We start from the raw sequence: 17,786 nt of genomic DNA on the forward strand, positions 1-17,786 counted from the left end.
ACACACACACACACACACAACACACACACAACACACACACACACACACAACACACACACACACAACACACACACACACAACACACACACACACACACACACACACTCACTCACTCACTCACTCACTCACTCACTCACTCACTCACTTACTCACTGACTCACTCATTCGCGCGCGCGGTCAAATATTCGGTTTAGTCGCCGTACTTCCCTTCTGCGCGAGCGTGCGATATAATGATACTATGCTTGTTTGCTATGCTTACTGTTAATGTTAATGTTAATGTTAATGTTTACTATGCCCTAACTGCTAAACGCACTTCAAAGATTTGTTTATTGACGAAGGTGCCACACAGGCAACCTTGAAAGCGTATCACAACTTTAGAAAGACCTACTAACATACTCATCGTGTAACTTCGGTTGATAAATAAAAATATGGTAGTTGTAGGCCTAAACAGAGTAATATAAAATGCAGTGTGGGCACAATAGCGAAGGGAGCATAACTTTATTTGTTCAGCATGTGTGGCAAACTGCTCTTTCATAAAGAGCATAAACCTATATATATATATATATATATATATATATATATATATATATATATATATATATATATATATATATATATATATATATGTATATATATATATATATATTGTTACGTGGAAAATAACAGCTGTCAGTTTGCAGCCACAACGCAGCTCACCAACAACGTCCACTTCTTTACTATCAGTCTGAGGCACCTTTTCTTCGGTATGCCCCACTATGCCCTCTTTCAGTCAGACGAAATCCCGTAACACGACCCCCGGCGGCAAAAGCGCCGACCCGGCGAGTTTACGGGGCCACAGCAGGCGCAGTGTGGTAACGCTTGAGCCTTGATACGTGGACGATGTCCCTTGACAGCAGAGCGGAAGAGGTTGATGGATTATCATTGACAATTTCATATGTATTGTCGGTCACTCGTCTAAGCACACGGTATGGGCCCGTGAAACGAGAAAGAAGTTTTTCTGAAATGCCTGCATGTCGCGTAGGGGACCAAAGAAGAACGAGGAAACCTATTGGAAAGTGTTCGTCGCGATGCCGCTCGTCGTAACGATGCTTCTGTGAGTCTTGGGACGCCATTAATCTGCTGCGGGCAAGCTGACGAGCGTGGGCAGCTCGGGTAATAGCATCGCGTGCATATTCAGAAGTAGACTGCGCAGCGGCTGGCAGGAAGGTATCCAACGGCAATGTTGGTTCGCGTCCAAACAGAAGGTAAAATGGCGAGTACCCAGCAGTGTCATGCCGGGAGGAATTGTATGCGAACGTCACATAGGGTAGTGCAAGGTCCCAATCACGATGGTCGGCCGAGACGTATTTTGATAGCATGTCTGTCAGGGTGCGGTTTAAACGTTCTGTAAGCCCGTTTGTCTGGGGGTGGTACGATGTCGTGAGCTTATGTTGGGTAGAGCAGGAACGCAGGATATCGTCAACCACTTTCGATAGGAACGTACGGCCTCGGTCTGTCAGCAGTTGACGAGGGGCTCCATGCACTAAAATGAGATCGCGTAGTAGAAAATCAGCGACGTCTGTAGCGCAGCTTGTGGGCATGGTTCGCGTAACTGCATAACGGGTTGTGTAATCCGTAGCCACCGCGACCCACTTGTTTCCGGAGGCGGATGTTGGGAAGGGACCGAGGAGGTCCAAACCAACACGGAAGAATGGCTCCGATGGGATGTCGATGGGCTGAAGATATCCGGAAGGGAGTCCCGTCGGCTTTTTGCGACGTTGGCAAATTTCACAAGCGTTGACATAATGACGTACAGAGCGTGAAAGGCCAGGCCAGTAGAAGCGGCGGCGGACACGGTCATATGCGCGAGAGACACCAAGGTGACCCGCGGTTGGCGCGTCATGGAGCGCACGTAGGACTGTGGAACGCAGGTGCTTTGGTATAACCAGAAGTAGGTCGTGACCATTGGGCGATAAATTACGCCGATATAAGGTGTGGTCCTTAAGGTAAACATGCGAACAGAAGCGTCTTGCGGTAAAGATTCGAGCTGTTGTATTAAGCGGCTGATATCCGGATCGCGGCGCTGCTCGTCCCCGAGATGAAGCAGCTGGGAGATGGAAAGGACGCAGCCCACAGAATCAGTGCTCGTAGGATCGCAGTCGGCCACAGGGTAGCGTGACACGCAATCCACATCTTTGTGCAGTTTTCCTGATTTATACACTACGGTGTAAGAATACTCCTGAAGGCGGAGTGCCCAGCGGGCGAGACGACCTGTGGGATCTTTGAGGGAGGCGAGCCAGCAGAGAGCGTGGTGGTCGGTGAGAACTATAAATGGTCGGCCGTATAAGTAAGGGCGAAATTTCGCGACTGCCCACACCAGCGCTAGGCATTCGCGCTCTGTGATGGAATAATTACGCTCCGAGGTGGACAGCAGCCTGCTGGCATAAGCTATCACGCGATGCTTCCCACGTTGTCGCTGAGCCAACACAGCGCCTATTCCGTAACCGCTGGCATCGGTGCGCACTTCTGTCGGTGCCGTAGGGTCGAAGTGAGCCAGCACAGGAGAAGAAGTGAGCAAAGCGGTCAAGTCGGAAAATGCTGCTGCTTGCGAGGGACCCCAAGTAAACGTCTTATCTGGTTTGAGTAAATCTGTTAGGGGCCGAGCGATTTCCGCGAAGTTCTTGATGAACTGCCGAAAATAGAAACAGAGCCCCACAAAGCTGCGGACATCTTTGGTGGTTTTTGGCACAGGAAAGTCCTTCACAGCTCGAACTTTTTCTGGGTCAGGCTGTACGCCGTAAGCGTCAACAATATGTCAAAGTATTGTAATTCGACGGCGACCAAACCGGCACTTGGATGAATTCAGCTGAAGGCCGGCGAGACGGAATACATCAAGAATTTTCGACAGTCTCTCAAGGTGCGCTTCAGAAGTGGGAGCAAACACAATCACGTCATCCAGGTAACAAAGACACGTAGACCACTTGAATCCATGGAGCAGGGAGTCCATCATTCGTTCAAAGGTGGCGGGGGCATTACATAGGCCGAAAGGCATGACTGAATTATTAGAGGCCATCGGGTGTTACAAAAGCCGTCTTCTCTCGGTCCATGGGGTCCACGGCAATCTGCCAATAACCAGAAAGGAGATCGATGGAAGAAAAGTAGGCGGCACCATGGAGGCAATCAAGGGCGTCGTCAATGCGGGGCAGAGGGTATGCGTCTTTCTTGGTGATGTTGTTAAGGTGGCGATAGTCCACACAAAATCGCCACGATCCGTCCTTCTTTTTAACTAATACAACCGGGGATGCCCAGGGACTGGAGGATGGTTCAATAATGTCCTTTGCTAGCATCTTGTTCACCTCCTTCTGAATTATGCTCCGCTCAAAAGCAGACACTCTGTAGGGACGGCGGTGAACAGGGTTGGCATCACCTGTGTGTATGCGATGCTGGACAAAGGACGTCTGCCCAAGAGGTCGGTCGCCAAAATCGAAAATATCCTGGTAGGCCTCGAGAAGATGTTGTCGGGCTTCAACTTGCGGAGGCGGAAGATCAGTGGCGATCATGTCTACAATTTGACGGCTGCCCGAATGTGTTGCGAGTGATGTGCGCTGGGGTGAAACAAGTGTGTCTAAGGCAAGCACTTCAATTTGTGAATCGAGCAACGAACACAGGTGGGCCACAGAAATGCCTTGTGGAAGCACCTGATTCATGTAGCCGAAATTGACAAGAGGTAGACAAGTTTTGTTATCTGTGATGCTGCGCACCATATAGGGCACTGCAACATTGTGCGCAAGGAGTACGTCGGTGAGAGGCGTAGCGTAATAGTCACCATCGGGCACAGCTGGTGAGCACAGAAAATTGACGTACGTGACAGTTTTGCAGGGCAGGCGAACAAAGTCGCTGCATTGTAATCGGCGTGTAGGTTGGTACGGGGCGGCACTGATTTGTGGCAGTTCAAGGCGGAGGACACCAGCGGAGCAATCAATTAGAGCAGAATTGGCGGCAAGAAAATCGAGGCCTAGTATGAGGTCGTGGGGACATGTTGCAAGTACGGTAAAAAGGAGGACCACTTGATGACCGGCTACGGTAAGTTGAGCTGTGGACATAGCGACGACAGGTACTGTTGCACCATCTGCAACTTGGACGACACTGGTCAAGGGGGGCGTGAGAAGCTTCTTCATGCGACGACGAAAACACGAACTCATAATACAGATGTGAGCGCCCGTATCTATCAAAGCTTCAACAAGTGTGCCATCAACATATACTTCTAGGGTGTTCCGGTTCAAACGTAAGGGCAACAGAGGATTTTTGGGTAAGGTCGACAGGGCAGCTTCACCTCCAGAAGCTGCGCAGCCTAGTTTTCCGGGGACATGCGGCGGTTAAACGATGGTGAGGGAGAGCGGCGACGCGTATTTGAACGAGAAGGGCGGCTTTGAGGCGGTGACGACGACGGGACAGGGTGGCCGTAATCCTCAGCGGCAGTAAATACTGTAGACGCAGTGCGGGTCGGATAACGGTGGTTTGGTGGACGGAATGAGTTACTGTAAGCGGGGTACGAGCCAGAAGACATAGATGGCCATTGGCTGCGGCAGTAACGAGCGATGTGTCCAGCGCGACCACAGCGGAAGCAGATCGGCTTATCATCAGCTGTTCGCCATTCAGACGGGTTCCTGGTTCTAATAGAGTACAGACGGTGACGTCTCATGTCCACAGAAGCTATCGAGGGACCAGTATTACCCAGGGTGGGTGCAGTGGACAGGATACCAAGGTTAGCGAATTCCTGGCGGACAACAGACTGGATCAAGGCGACAGCTGGCGTTGAGGCGTCGGGCAACGTCGGTTTGTTGGCAGCCGGGTAAGCGGCCTCGAGTTCACGTCGGACGATGCGCGTCACGTCTTCGGTTGTAGACGGATGACAAGGAGTGGCTTCGCAAGACGACGTTGCCGCGGTGTTGGTTAGGCGCTGAAACTGCTGCAAAATGCGTCGACTCTTCGCCTGCTCGAGACGGCGGCACTCTTTGATCACGGCGTCGATGGTCGTTACGTTGGTAAATACAAGCAGGCTGAACGCATCGTCGGCGATTCCTTTTAAAACGTGCGAAATCTTGTCGGCCTCAGTCATGTTTTGATCGGCCCTTTGACACAACGCTAAGACGTCTTGAATATAAGTCAAGTAGGGCTCAGTGGACGTCTGTGTACGTACGGCCAATTGCTTTCGGGCATCAAGCTGTTGAGCAAACTGGTTGCCAAAGAGGTCGCGGAGCTGTTGTTTAAACATTTCCCAGCTTGTGATTTCGTGCTCGTGGGTCTCAAACCAGATGCGAGGGGTCTTGTCAAGATAGAAAATTACATTCGCAAGCATAACGGTTGGGTCCCAGCTATATTGCTTGCTGACGCGCTCGTACATGCTAAGCCACTTGTCCACATTCGCGTTGTCCTCTCCAGTAAAGGTACCGGGATCACGGGGTTGCGTTAGGGCGACGTACCTGGTTGCTGTCGTTGCTGAGGTAGGTGGCGAAGCCGCATCCTCACCCGGAGCCATGGTAGCAGACTTAAGGAGGCGTCCACTGCGTAGCTCCGTTGTCAGAAGAGCACCCAGCACTTCCACCAAAATGTTACGTGGAAAATAACAGCTGTCTGTCTGCAGCCACAACGCAGCTCACCAACAACGTCCACTTCTTTACTATCAGTCTGAGGCACCTTTTCTTGGGTATGCCCCACTATGCCCTCTTTTAGTCAGACGAAATCTCGTAACAATATAGTCAGGTAGATCCTCCGTGAGCGGTCACAGTGTGGTTTATTTCGAAGTTTCGGCCTAGAGTCTGGCCTTCTTTGGGATTGCTTTTTTAATTCGTTTGTCAGCAAGTTTTCGTACTTTAAAAAAGGTGGCACTGCAACTAGGAAGCGATGAGCTGGACTTAAATTTCTGAAGTCAATCTTCGTTTGGGTGCGGGGATGGGCCTGAAGAAGTGAGCAGATTGTAGTTATGTCCGGCAGGCCTTCGTCGTTGTAGAGAGGATTTCGGCGTTAGGCTCCCGGCGAACGCGTTCGTAGGCAGTTCCGGGGTCGGCAATAAAGAGACGCGGATTCGTAGTTCGGCAGGCTTCCATTTGAGGAGTGGTGTAGTGGTGCTGTCTTGTAGTGCTTTTGGTCTCGACATTCGCAATAGAGAGACGCGTGTCGGCTGTTCAGCAGACTTCCCCCCTAGTAGTGGTGCACTGTTGATGATGGTGAGGGGGTGCTTGTGGCTCGCAGGAGTCACAGTTTCGCCGATCGTCGGGAACTCGTCTGTGATGTTGGGTGGTTGTGGGGCTCCTGGAGTATGTTGATATGCAGAGTTCTTGTCCTGGGTGTCTTGTTGTGTTGAACGGATATTAACGAGAGCTGCCGGTTGAGTCGACCACCGCGTGGAAGCTTCGAGGTCTCCGCGACCGAGTGCACTCTTGAGGGTTTCCGCAATTAACGCGACACCCATAAAACTCAGATGAAGCCCATACGCAGCAAGAAAGCGTCTTGGTGGCAACTGCTCGAATTGGTAGTCGATGTATGACACCTTGCTGGCTCTTCGGCAGTAGGCCTTTACTGTCTCGTTGAATTGACAAGCGTTCCGGTTGAAGCGGTGCACAAATTGTTCGTTCGATCGTTCCAGGTGTAGGTTCAGGTAACGGGGCAGCACGCATGAAACAACGAGCCTTTCGAGTTCCTGGCGAGTCCGAAGCGTGTTGTTCACCAGGCGACGAAGGTGGTGTAGCAATTCCTCTAGTGCGTACGACGCCAGCTCGCTCGTACCGACGTGAAAAACGAGCGTGGTTACAGATCGTGGTATGGTAGCCAGCTCTTTCTCGATGTCGAATGTGGAGGCTCCGCGGATGGAAATGATCGCAGGTGCCGCCTTCTAATGCGGGTTGAAATGTCGGTGCAAATACCTTGTTAGCGAGTTTCCGATGATGGCTGATGTTGATGCATGTTTAGGTAACTTCCGTGAGACCTGCTCGACTGGTGGTGCACCTTTGGCCGGTCTTGTGTAGGCCGGCATGGTAGTTGAGGGGCCGTAGCGTTGCATATAGTCAAGTAGATCCTCCGTGAGCGGTCACAACGTGGTTTATTTCTGGTTTATTTCGACGTTTCGGCCTAGAGTCTGCCCTTCACCAGGATTGCTATATATATATATATATATATATATATATATATATAGTGTGGGCATTCGTCATGCGTTTTTTTTCGTATATGCATTATCGTAATCATCATTATCTGCCTGGGTCTTTGTCCTCATCTTCATTGGGTGTCACTACAATCATCATCGTGAAGTGCACGCGTGGTCTCAGACTGCCCGTTCGCTGCTGAGCCCTTGGGCTGAATAAACGCTGTCTCAACCCAGACGTCATACGTGGTGAAGGTGCTGGGTATTTGGTAGCGGGCAGCGCGAAAGCGCGTCGGCGTCTTGGTGTTTTCTACCTGACTTGTAAGTGATAATGAAATCATATTCCTGTAAACGTCGAATCTACCGACTCAAAATCCAGACAAGTTCTTCAGCGTGGAAAGCCAGCATAGGGCGTGGTGTTCCGTAACGATCGTAAAATGACGGCCGTGGAGACACGGACGGAACTTTTGCACTGACCAGAGCACAGCCAAGCACTCCTGCTCAGTTATGGTATAGTTATTTTCGGTCGTGGCAATACTCATAATCGCTTCACAAGTGAATGTGGGGAAGAAAGAGGAGAAAGACGAAGGGTCAGAATAAACTGGTGTTCTGACTGACGCCATGTCTCATCCGTTACACTAAGTCGACAGGATCTACCGCAGCAACATCATGAGCCCACCAAAGAAGATGATCAGCCTGCCGAAATACACCGGAGCTGAAGACGACGTCCCTGTTGACAAGTGGTTGCACCTCTTCGAAATGAAGGCGAGCAACGTCAGCTGGTCCGAACGAGATCGCATCAACTGCATCAGCGAGTACCTGGAAGGTGAGGCATTCCGCTGGTACCTCACCGAGATTTTCGACGCAGAAGATACGTGGGAAGGCATCAAAACAAGCATGATATCACGATTTTCTACACCTGTTAGCGAGCCTTTCCGCCAATTCATACACTGCAGGCCCAAAAGAGAACAGCGCATCAGGCACTACTACGAAGAGAAGACACACCTTGGTCGCCTCGCAGACTTAAAAGACGTTCACATAGTATCAGGATTGACTGATGGTGTACCTGAAGAGATCGAAAGGCGCCTCGCTGGATTGACGCTCACCACCCCAGCCAAGTGGCTTGCGGCTGCGCTTCAAGCGGAAGACTCTGTCCACAGAGATGCTTCCCAACACTTGTCAAAACGGCAGCTCATGCGTCGAGAGCCTCATTCTACGCGACCATGGCTCCCTACAAGATTGATGCGCACCCCTCACAGTGAGTGCCGACATTGTGCATCTGCTGGTTTGCCGAATCAGTTTCACTGGCACAATGAGTGCCCTCGTCGTGAAATGGTGTCTGCTCTAACTGACAACCAGGGAAACGAAGAGGGCGGCCCAAAGGCTCATTAATACGTTTTGGTGCACTTGTGAACGGACACATGGTGAACGCAACTCTGGATACAGGAGCGGCTATTACCTGTATTAATGAAGTTGAGTTCAAAAAACTCAAGCTGCAGTTGCTCAAGGATTCATGCATTAGCGTCCAACAAGTCACCTCAACCACAAAAACTTTGGGCCGCGTACGCATACAGTTGGAAATAGGGAAGTTAAAGCGGGCAGTCCAAGCACACGTTCTACCAGGCATGAAGACTGAATTCTTGCTAGGCCTGGACAACGCCATCTTTTTCAGCCTATCACTGGATTTAAACACAATGACTTTGTTTCAAGACAACAAAGCTTTGAAGAATTCCTTTCAAACACAAAAGTGTGTCTTCAGCGCCGATACAACCCCTCTCTAAGCCGTTGATGTCACGCACCTTCCACCATCGTACCAAGCTGCTTTGAGAGAGGTGCTTCACAATTACGAAGACATTTTTCTCAAAGTCTCTGGTGGACTTCGGATGTATCGTGGAGGAACGACGCTGCATTACCCTCAGCAACAACGTGCCTATCCACAGACCACCGTATCGATGCTCCCTGGCAGACAAAGAGGAAATTGTCAAGCAAGTGGACTTACTTCTAAAGCAAGGTGTAGTGCGTCCATCTTTTTCCCCATACGCGGCTCCAGTCATTCTTGCAGAGAAAAAAGGTGAAGGACGCACACGTTTATGCATTGATTATCGAAAGCTTAACTCTGTCACTGTGCCTGACTACCAACCTATTCCGCGTATAGACGATGTTCTAGACTACCTGGGAAAATCGAAATATTTTTCGACATTGGATATCACATCAGGCTATTGGCATGTCAAAATGAACCCAGAGGACATCGCAAAAACAGCTGTTGTCACGCCGAATGGCCATTATGAGTGGCTTGTTATGCCTTTCGGTTTGAGAAATGCTCCTGCTACATTCGAAAGAGCTGTGAAATCAGTTATCAGAAAACATAACTTAAAGAATGTCGTTAATTATTTTGATGATATCGTAGTCTTCTCCGACACATTTACTGAGCACCTACAGCACCTCCAAGCTCTCTTGCATGCCCTAAAAATGGAGAATATAAAACTTAAATTGAAGAAATGCCATTTTGCCCAAGATTCTATTGAATATCTGGGTCACAGAGTGTCGCACGGTACAGTGTCGCCTATACGAAGAAACATAGAAGCTGTTTTGCGATTCCCAAGACCGAAATCCCCGAAAGAGCTTCAGCGTTTTTTAGGCACCACCAACGTTTACCGCCAGTTTATACCGCACTTCAGTGACATAGTTTTCCCACTTACGAAGCTGTTGGAGAAGGACACACTATGGGAATGGGATTTCTCATGTGAACAAGCCTTTGAGAACATGAAATACTGTCTGACCAAAGAACCCATTTTACGAATTTTTTCTTGCGAGAAACCATGCATTCTTTATTGCGACGCATCTAACGTAGGCGTAGGTGCAGTTCTGAAGCAAAGAGATCATGATGGTAAAGAACACCCCGTTGCCTATCACTCGCGTAAGCTACTCGCGCACGAATTAAATTATGCCATTACAGAGCTCGAATGCCTCGCTATAATTGACGCTGTTGACAAGTGGCACTGCTACTTACATGGACGACCATTCACTGTTGTCACCGATCATGCTGCTTTACAATGGCTCAGAAACATAAAAAACCCACATGGCTGGCTCTTTCGATGGTCTTTGAAGCTGTCGATGTATGACGTTAACATTCGACATCAAAAAGGCAGCGAAAACATCGAGGCGGACGCATTTTCGCGAAGCCCTATGGTTCAACTCCTTTCATTACCAGAACTTCAAACTTACCAGGATGACCACCCTCGCTGCAAGTACACAACGGAAAACGGGGTCACTATCGTGACACGTAAGGGCATTCGCAAAGTGTACGTTCCTCTCAAGCTTCGACTGGGCCTTCTGCAGAAAGCACACTGTCAGTTCGGACACGTCGGAGTAAAGAAAACTCTAGGCTTGTTGTCATCATCCTACTATTGGCCGGAAATCATCACAGACATTTCATCCTACGTCCGCCACTGTGACATATGTCAGCGTTGCAAGAAGCCGAAAACCAAGAGATTCGGATCTCTCGAGTCACTACCACCTGCAGAACAACCCTTCGATCTTTTAGCAATGGACACTATAGGTGGCTTTTCAGGATATGGCTCGACAAAGAAGTTTATTCACTTGGCGATCGACCACGCTATGCGGTATGTCTGGGCGTTTCCCCACAAGAACGAAACTTGTGACGCATACATTTCGTGCATCACCGCCATCTTTGCAGCAGGAAAACCCCAGAAGTTCCTATCTGATCGTGGACCAGCTTTCACAGCTGAAAAATTCAAGCAGTTTCGAAAACGCAATGGTGTCCACCAATTGTTCACATCCTCCCAACACCCTCAATGTAATGGCATGAACGAACGTACAAATCAGACTATTGTAACCCGGCTAAAGTGCAAAATGAATGAGCAGCCACAGAAGTCTTGGGTCAAACATCTTTCGGATGTTGTCGATGAATACAACAGAACCCCACATGAAGTAACACGATATACACCATCGTACCTAATGTATGGAATTCCTTCATACGACACAATTTTAGACGCACCAATGGAGAGTGTGCAAGAAGCAAGGAAAAGTGCAATCAAGAACACGCTTGCCTATCATGAGAAGAACAAGATAATCTACGACAAAAAATTCCTACCACAAGATCTCCAACCTGGTGAATTGGTCCTCTACGAAACACCTTGGCACCCGAACAAAGGAAAGCTCAGTTCAGTCATGGAAGGACCTTACACAATTCTTCGCAGAGTCTCTCCTGTGAACTATGAGATCGACCGATGTGTAGCTCCGTTAAGCAGAACTACTGATATTGTGCACGCCAACAAACTGCGTCGCTACTATTGTGCCAATAAGTTGACGCTCTCTCGGGGGGAGGGGGAAACGTGTGACGCTTCACAAGTGAATGTGGGGAAGAAAGAGGAGGAAGACGAAGGGTCAGAATAAACTGGTGTTCTGACTGACGCCATGTCCCATCCGTTACATATATATATATATATATATATATATATATATATATATATATATATATATATATATATATAGTGTGGGCATTCGTCATGCGTTTTTTTTCGTATATGCATTATCACAATCATCATTATCTGCCTGGGTCTTTGTCCTCATCTTCATTGGGTGTCACTACAATCATCATCGTGAAGTGCACGCGTGGTCTCAGACTGCCCGTTCGCTGCTGATCCCTTGGGCTGAATAAACGCTGTCTCAACCCAGACGTCATACGTGGTGAAGGTGCTGGGTATTTGGTAGCGGGCAGCGCGAAAGCGCGTCGGCGTCTTGGTGTTTTCTACCTGACTTGTAAGTGATAATGAAATCATACTCCTGTAAACGTCGAATCTACCGACTCAAAATCCAGACAAGTTCTTCAGCGTGGAAAGCCAGCATAGGGCGTGGTGTTCCGTAACGATCGTAAAATGACGGCCGTGGAGATACGGACGGAACTTTTGCACTGACCAAAGCACAGCCAAGCACTCCTGCTCAGTTATGGTATAGTTATTTTCGGTCGTGGCAATACTCTACTGGCACATGCAACTACTCTCCCTTGTGAAGAGGTGTCACGTTGGAGCAGAACAGCACCTCTACCATGGCCGCTAGCGTCCGTATGTAGAATGGTCGGTGCAGCCTCATCAAAGTGGCGGAGTACAGGTTTGGAGGTGAGGGCACACTTTAAGAGGTCGAATGCTGTTTGACATTCTTTCGACCACAAAAAGGACACGCCGGGAGCAAGAAGCTGGTGCAGTGGAGCTGCTATTGATTCGAAGTTGCGTATAAAACTGCGGAAATAGGAGGCGAGACCAAAAAAAAAAAACTTCGCGACTCCTTCGGCCTTTGGGGGCACGGAAAGCAAAGCACCGGAGCAATTTTGTCCGGATACGGCCGAATTCCGTCTTCGATCAAGGCGTGGCCCAAAACCTTGATAGCTTTCGTGGCAAAACGGCACTTTTTGTTTCGAGGTTTTGAGTTGGAGACCAGCGGCGGCAAGACACGTCATTCAAACGTTGTAGGTGCTGAAGAAACATTGACGAAAAACTTACGATGTCTTCCAAGTAGCTAAGGCAGGTCCTCAAAAAGTCATTTAGGACGCATCCCATCGCCTTGTATTCTTCCGACTTGGTGAGGAGGTGCTCCTATTCACACCTATTCGTACACCTAGTCTGTGTGACAAGTTTCAGCCACACTTAATTGGGCCTTACATAGTTATCAAGCAGACTTCGCCCGTTAATTATTGTGCGACCCCACTTGAGCCAACGGACCGCCGTCACCGCAGCACAGAGATTGTGAACGTTTCTCGCATGAAGCCTTTCAGGCGACGTTCTATATCTCTTGACTTTCTACGGCCAAGTTGGCCGCTTCGATTTGGGGAGAATTAGTGTGGGCATTCGTCATGCGTTATTTGCATATATGCATTATCCTAATTATCATCATCCGCATAAGTTTCTGTCCTGTTATTGACTGGGTGTTACCGCAATCATCATTGTGTGTGTGCACGCTTGGTCTCTAAATAAACTATATATATATATATATATATATATATATATATATATATATATATATAAATTTATATATTGCTACGTGTCAGTGCATGGAGACGAAGAAGAAAAGCATATATAGACTGGCGCGAGCTAATCTCTGTGGCTGGCACTGCTCGCTTAACCGGCTGAAAATACATCTCTGACTATCCCCCCCCCCCCCCCCGAGCCGGTCTAATTCTCGTAACATATTTGGTGGAGTTGTGCGATCCCCGTCTTCACAACGGAACTCCGAAGCGGACGCTCCTTCACGGCTTTCATCATGACCACTCAAGACTCGGCTACATTCTGCCCGGTCGCCCGCCCTTTTGCCCGGCCTGTCAACCCAGCTCCCACAACAACTTTTGTGAAGCTTTCCGTTCTCAAAGACCCTGGCGCGTTCTGGGGCTGCGAGGGTTCCGACGTCAACAAGTGGCTACGCCTCTACGAACGCGTCAGCGCCACTTAAAGCTGGGATCCTAAAATTTTGCTCGCGAACGTCATCTTTTATCTCGACGGAACCCCTCATGTTTGGTTTGACAACCACGAGCATGACATTACGAGCTGGGACAGCTTCAAGGAAAAGATCCATGAGCTTTTGGCAATCCTTTTGGTCGTCGTTAGGCTGCGAAGAATGAATTGTCGACTTGCGCACAATCTTCGACGGAGTCCTACATCAGTTACATTCAGGCTATCCTCTCACTATGCCACCAAGCTGATGAAAACATGTCCGAGCCTGATATTGTGCATATTCTAAAGGGTATCGCCGATGATGTGTTCAATCTGTTGTTATTGAACAATGTGTCACCTGTTGATGGGATTATTCAAGAATGCCGCCGGTTCCAACAAGCTAAAAGCAGGCGCATCTCCCATCAGTTTCAGCACCTTTTGAACACCCCTGCGACGTCCTCGTGTCTGGACACATATCATCTACCAGACACCTGTGGCAACTTGACGTGACTCGTTTGGCGAGAACTTGAAGCAGCTGCTCCAGCTAATGTCGGACCAACGTCCCCTTATCCCTCTCCTCCAATTACATTGCCCCTCATTCAAGCAGTCGTCCGGCAGCAAATCGCCAGCTTGAGAATTCGCTCTATTTCACCGCCTCACCGCACCGACCTCCAGCCCCAATACTTGCCTACACGGCCCTTTTCGACCGGCTCTCGCACAACATTTCGTAATCCGTCCGCATGGCGAACAAATGATGACAAGCCGATCTGCTTCTCTTGTCACCGAATCGGGCACTTTTCTCGCCATTGCAGAAGTCGCTGTGGTCCTCCTGCACAAGCCTCCTTTCGTCACTTCCAGGCACGTCCTGCCTATCACCATGAGACCAGCCGCGATCATTTTGCCCAAGAACATGCTACTGAACACCGCTACTCCCGCTCTTCATTCCCCCAACGTCGCCAGTCTCAATCTCCACAGCTCCGCCCACCATCTTCCCCCGCCTTCCCACGAGGTTCTTCGACAGAAAACTAAGTGTTGCAGCCCCCGGAGGGGGCGCTGCATCGCTCGGCCTGACAGAAAGTCCTCTTGACTATACGGACAAAACAGAAACTTATAGACGTACAAGTAGACGGCGTACATGACACCGTTCTTGTGGACACTGGCGCACAACTTTCCGTGATAACGAGTGATTTTCGCCGCTAGCTCAAGAAGGTTCTCACACCTGCAACCAGTCAGTTCATCCGAGTTGCGAAAGGCGGAATAGCATCTATCGTTGGAATGTGCTCCGCTCTTGTAAGCATTGCGGATCGACACACAGTTGTTCTCTTCACCGTCCTTGATGATTGCCCCCACGACGTAATCTTGGGCCTCGACTTCCTGTCCGCGCATTCTGCCCTTATAGACTGTTCGACCAGTACGTTCCGTTTACACTTGCCCGCAACAGAACCTGTTGCACAACAGCCGAATCACCTCTGCACAACGGGGCATGCGCGCCTCCCTCCACAGACACTGACCTACGTAGAGCTCGTCTCAATACCACCAGTTCCCGGCGGTGACTATGTTCTGACCCCTATCGCCGATGTCCTCATAAACCATGGCATTACATTACCGCGCTCCATTCTGTCTGTCGCAGGAAATTCCACGTGTCTCCCAGTTGTCAACTTTATCTTCACACCTCAAGTGCTGCCACAAGGAAGCTAATGGGCGTTGCTCTGCACCTTAGAAGATAATTCGGTAGATGTTTTCACGATAGCCGCTCCTTCTGACCCCCCCCCCCCCCCACTCAACATCAATCTGACACTTGCTCCGACAGCGCTATTACGACGATGATCGCTTCCAACTTAACGCCGCAGCAGACGGACGAGCTCCATCGGATTCTGCTGTCCTACATCAACGTTTTTAACTTCTGTGGCCGTTCGTTGGGGAAAGCTACTGGTATGACTCACCGCATAAACACTGGTAATGAGCATGCAATTCATAGGCGTTCATATTGACTTTGGGTGGCCGAGCGTCACATTATCCAAAGTAAGGTCGACAAAATGCTCGCCAAGGACATCATTGAGCCATCCTGCAGTTCTTGGGCTTGTCCTGTAGTGCTAGTCCGCAAAAAAAAGATGGTGCATGACGTTTCTGTGTTGATTATCGACACCCGAACAAAATTACCAAAAAAGACGTCTACCCTCTGCCGCGACTAGAAAATGCGCTTGATTGCCTCTATGGGTCCTACTATTTTTCCTCCATAGACCTTTGTTCCGGCTACTGGCAGATAGAGGTAGATGAAATGGACCGTGAAAAGACAGCATTCATCACCCCCGATGACCTATATCTGTTCAAGGTCATGCCCTTTGGCCTTTGTAACACTCCAGCCACCTTAGAACGAATGATGGTCTCCCTGTACAGAGGATCCAAATGGTCCACTTGTTTGTGCTACTTGGACGACGTCATCGTCTTTTCACGAACATTTTAAACTCATATAGAGCGCCTATCAGCCCTCTTAGGCATCTTCTGTCACGCTGGCCTGCAGCTCAACTCGTCGAAACGTCACTTTGGACGCCATCAATTCACAGTACTTGACCATTTAGTAGACGCCAGCAGTGTACAACCAGACCCGTCGATAATCAGCGCCGTCAAAAACTTTCCTGTACCACGATCTGCGAAGGATGTACGCAGCTTCATAGGACTATCTTCCTACTTCCGAAGCTTCGTGAAAAAGTTTGTGCACATAGCGAGACCGCTTACGCAGCTCCCCAAGAAAGACGTCCCGTATTCATGGGGCTCCGAAGAGGCTTCTGTGCTCTCGACCCTCATCGCTCTTCTCACTACTCCTTCGCTTCTGGCACACTTCAACCCTGCTGCCCCTACGGAAATCCGTACAGAAGCAAGTGGATATGGCATTGGTGCAGTGCTGGCTCAGACACAACATGGCCATGATTGCGTTATTGCATATGCAAGCCGCTTCCTATCCGCTGGTGAACGTAACTATTCGTATGGGCGGTGGCGAAATTCCGCCCTTTTCTATATGGTCGCCCATTTTCGGTAGTTACCGACCACCACCCGCTTTGCTGGCTCATTTCTCTGAAAGATCAAACAGGCCGCCTTGGCCTCTGGGCTTTGCACCTGCAAGAGTTTTCATATTCGGTGGTCTTCAAATCTGGCTGTCCGCACCATGATGCCCATTGCCTCTCCCGGTACCCTGTCCACGATCCTGAGGGCACTGACAAGCCCACGGAGAACTCTATCTTGCCAGTGTCCAACTTCCTTAACATTGGGGAAGAACAGAGGCGCGATCCAGTGCTATTTGACATCATCAGCCGCACGGAATCCTTCCCAAATGATGCCTCTGTCCGCTACTTTGTCATTCAAAAAGTGTGCTATACCACCACAATTTCCGACCAAACGGGCCTGACCTTCTCATTATTGTGCCTAAGCATTTTCGCCGCTGTGTTCTCACCGAACTTCACGACGCTCCCACGTCAAGACACCTTGGCGTATCCCGCACGTACGAGCGCGTCCGGTGCCGTTTCTTCTGGCCAGGCCTTGCTCGCTCGGTACGCCGATACGTCGCCACGTGCGACCTATAGCAACATCGTAAAACGCCGTCACTGCTACCCGCTGGCCATCTTAAACCAATCGACACACCCGCGGAACCATTTTACCGTGTTGTGTTAGACCTGCTTGGTTTTTTTCCCACGTCAACATTGGGAAACAAATGAATAGCCGTGATTACAGGCTACGCTACACGCTACGTTATTACGCGAGCTTTACTGACCAGCTGCGCAACCGATGTCGCTGACATCTTGTTACGGCACGTTATATTGATTCACGGTGCTCCAAGACAACTGCTCACAGACCATAGCCGTACATTTATATCCCAAGTCATCATCGACATTCTGCGTTCTTGTTCCACGCAACACACACTGAAAACTGCTAACCACCCTCAAACAAATTGCCTCACGGAACAATTTACCCGCACTCTAACAAATATGCTCGCTATGTACGCGTCACCCGACCACAGAAATTGGGAGCTTGCCTTACTTTACGCAACTTTCGCGTATAATTCATCCCGTCACGACACAGCGGGCTTTTCGACATTTTACTTATTGTACGGAAGAGAGCCGACTTTAGCACTGGACACAGTCATCTCAGCTAACGCCTCGTCCACCAGCGAGTATGCCCGCGACGCCATTGCGTGAGCCGATCATGCCCATCAGCTCACTCGCGCTCGGCTG

At 49.5% G+C, this 17,786-nt stretch overlaps 1 protein-coding gene across 1 annotated transcript in view; it reads left to right on the forward strand.

Annotated features, from left to right (window-relative positions):
- LOC119163043 (ATP-binding cassette sub-family C member 2) overlaps positions 1-17,786 on the forward strand; it is a 796,039-nt gene that overhangs the window by 275,665 nt on the left and 502,588 nt on the right. The gene's annotated exons all lie outside the window — the stretch shown is intronic.

Source organism: Rhipicephalus microplus, chromosome 9 (assembly GCF_043290135.1).
Source record: "Rhipicephalus microplus isolate Deutch F79 chromosome 9, USDA_Rmic, whole genome shotgun sequence".
In the NCBI taxonomy this organism is placed as follows: Eukaryota; Metazoa; Arthropoda; class Arachnida; order Ixodida; family Ixodidae; genus Rhipicephalus; species Rhipicephalus microplus.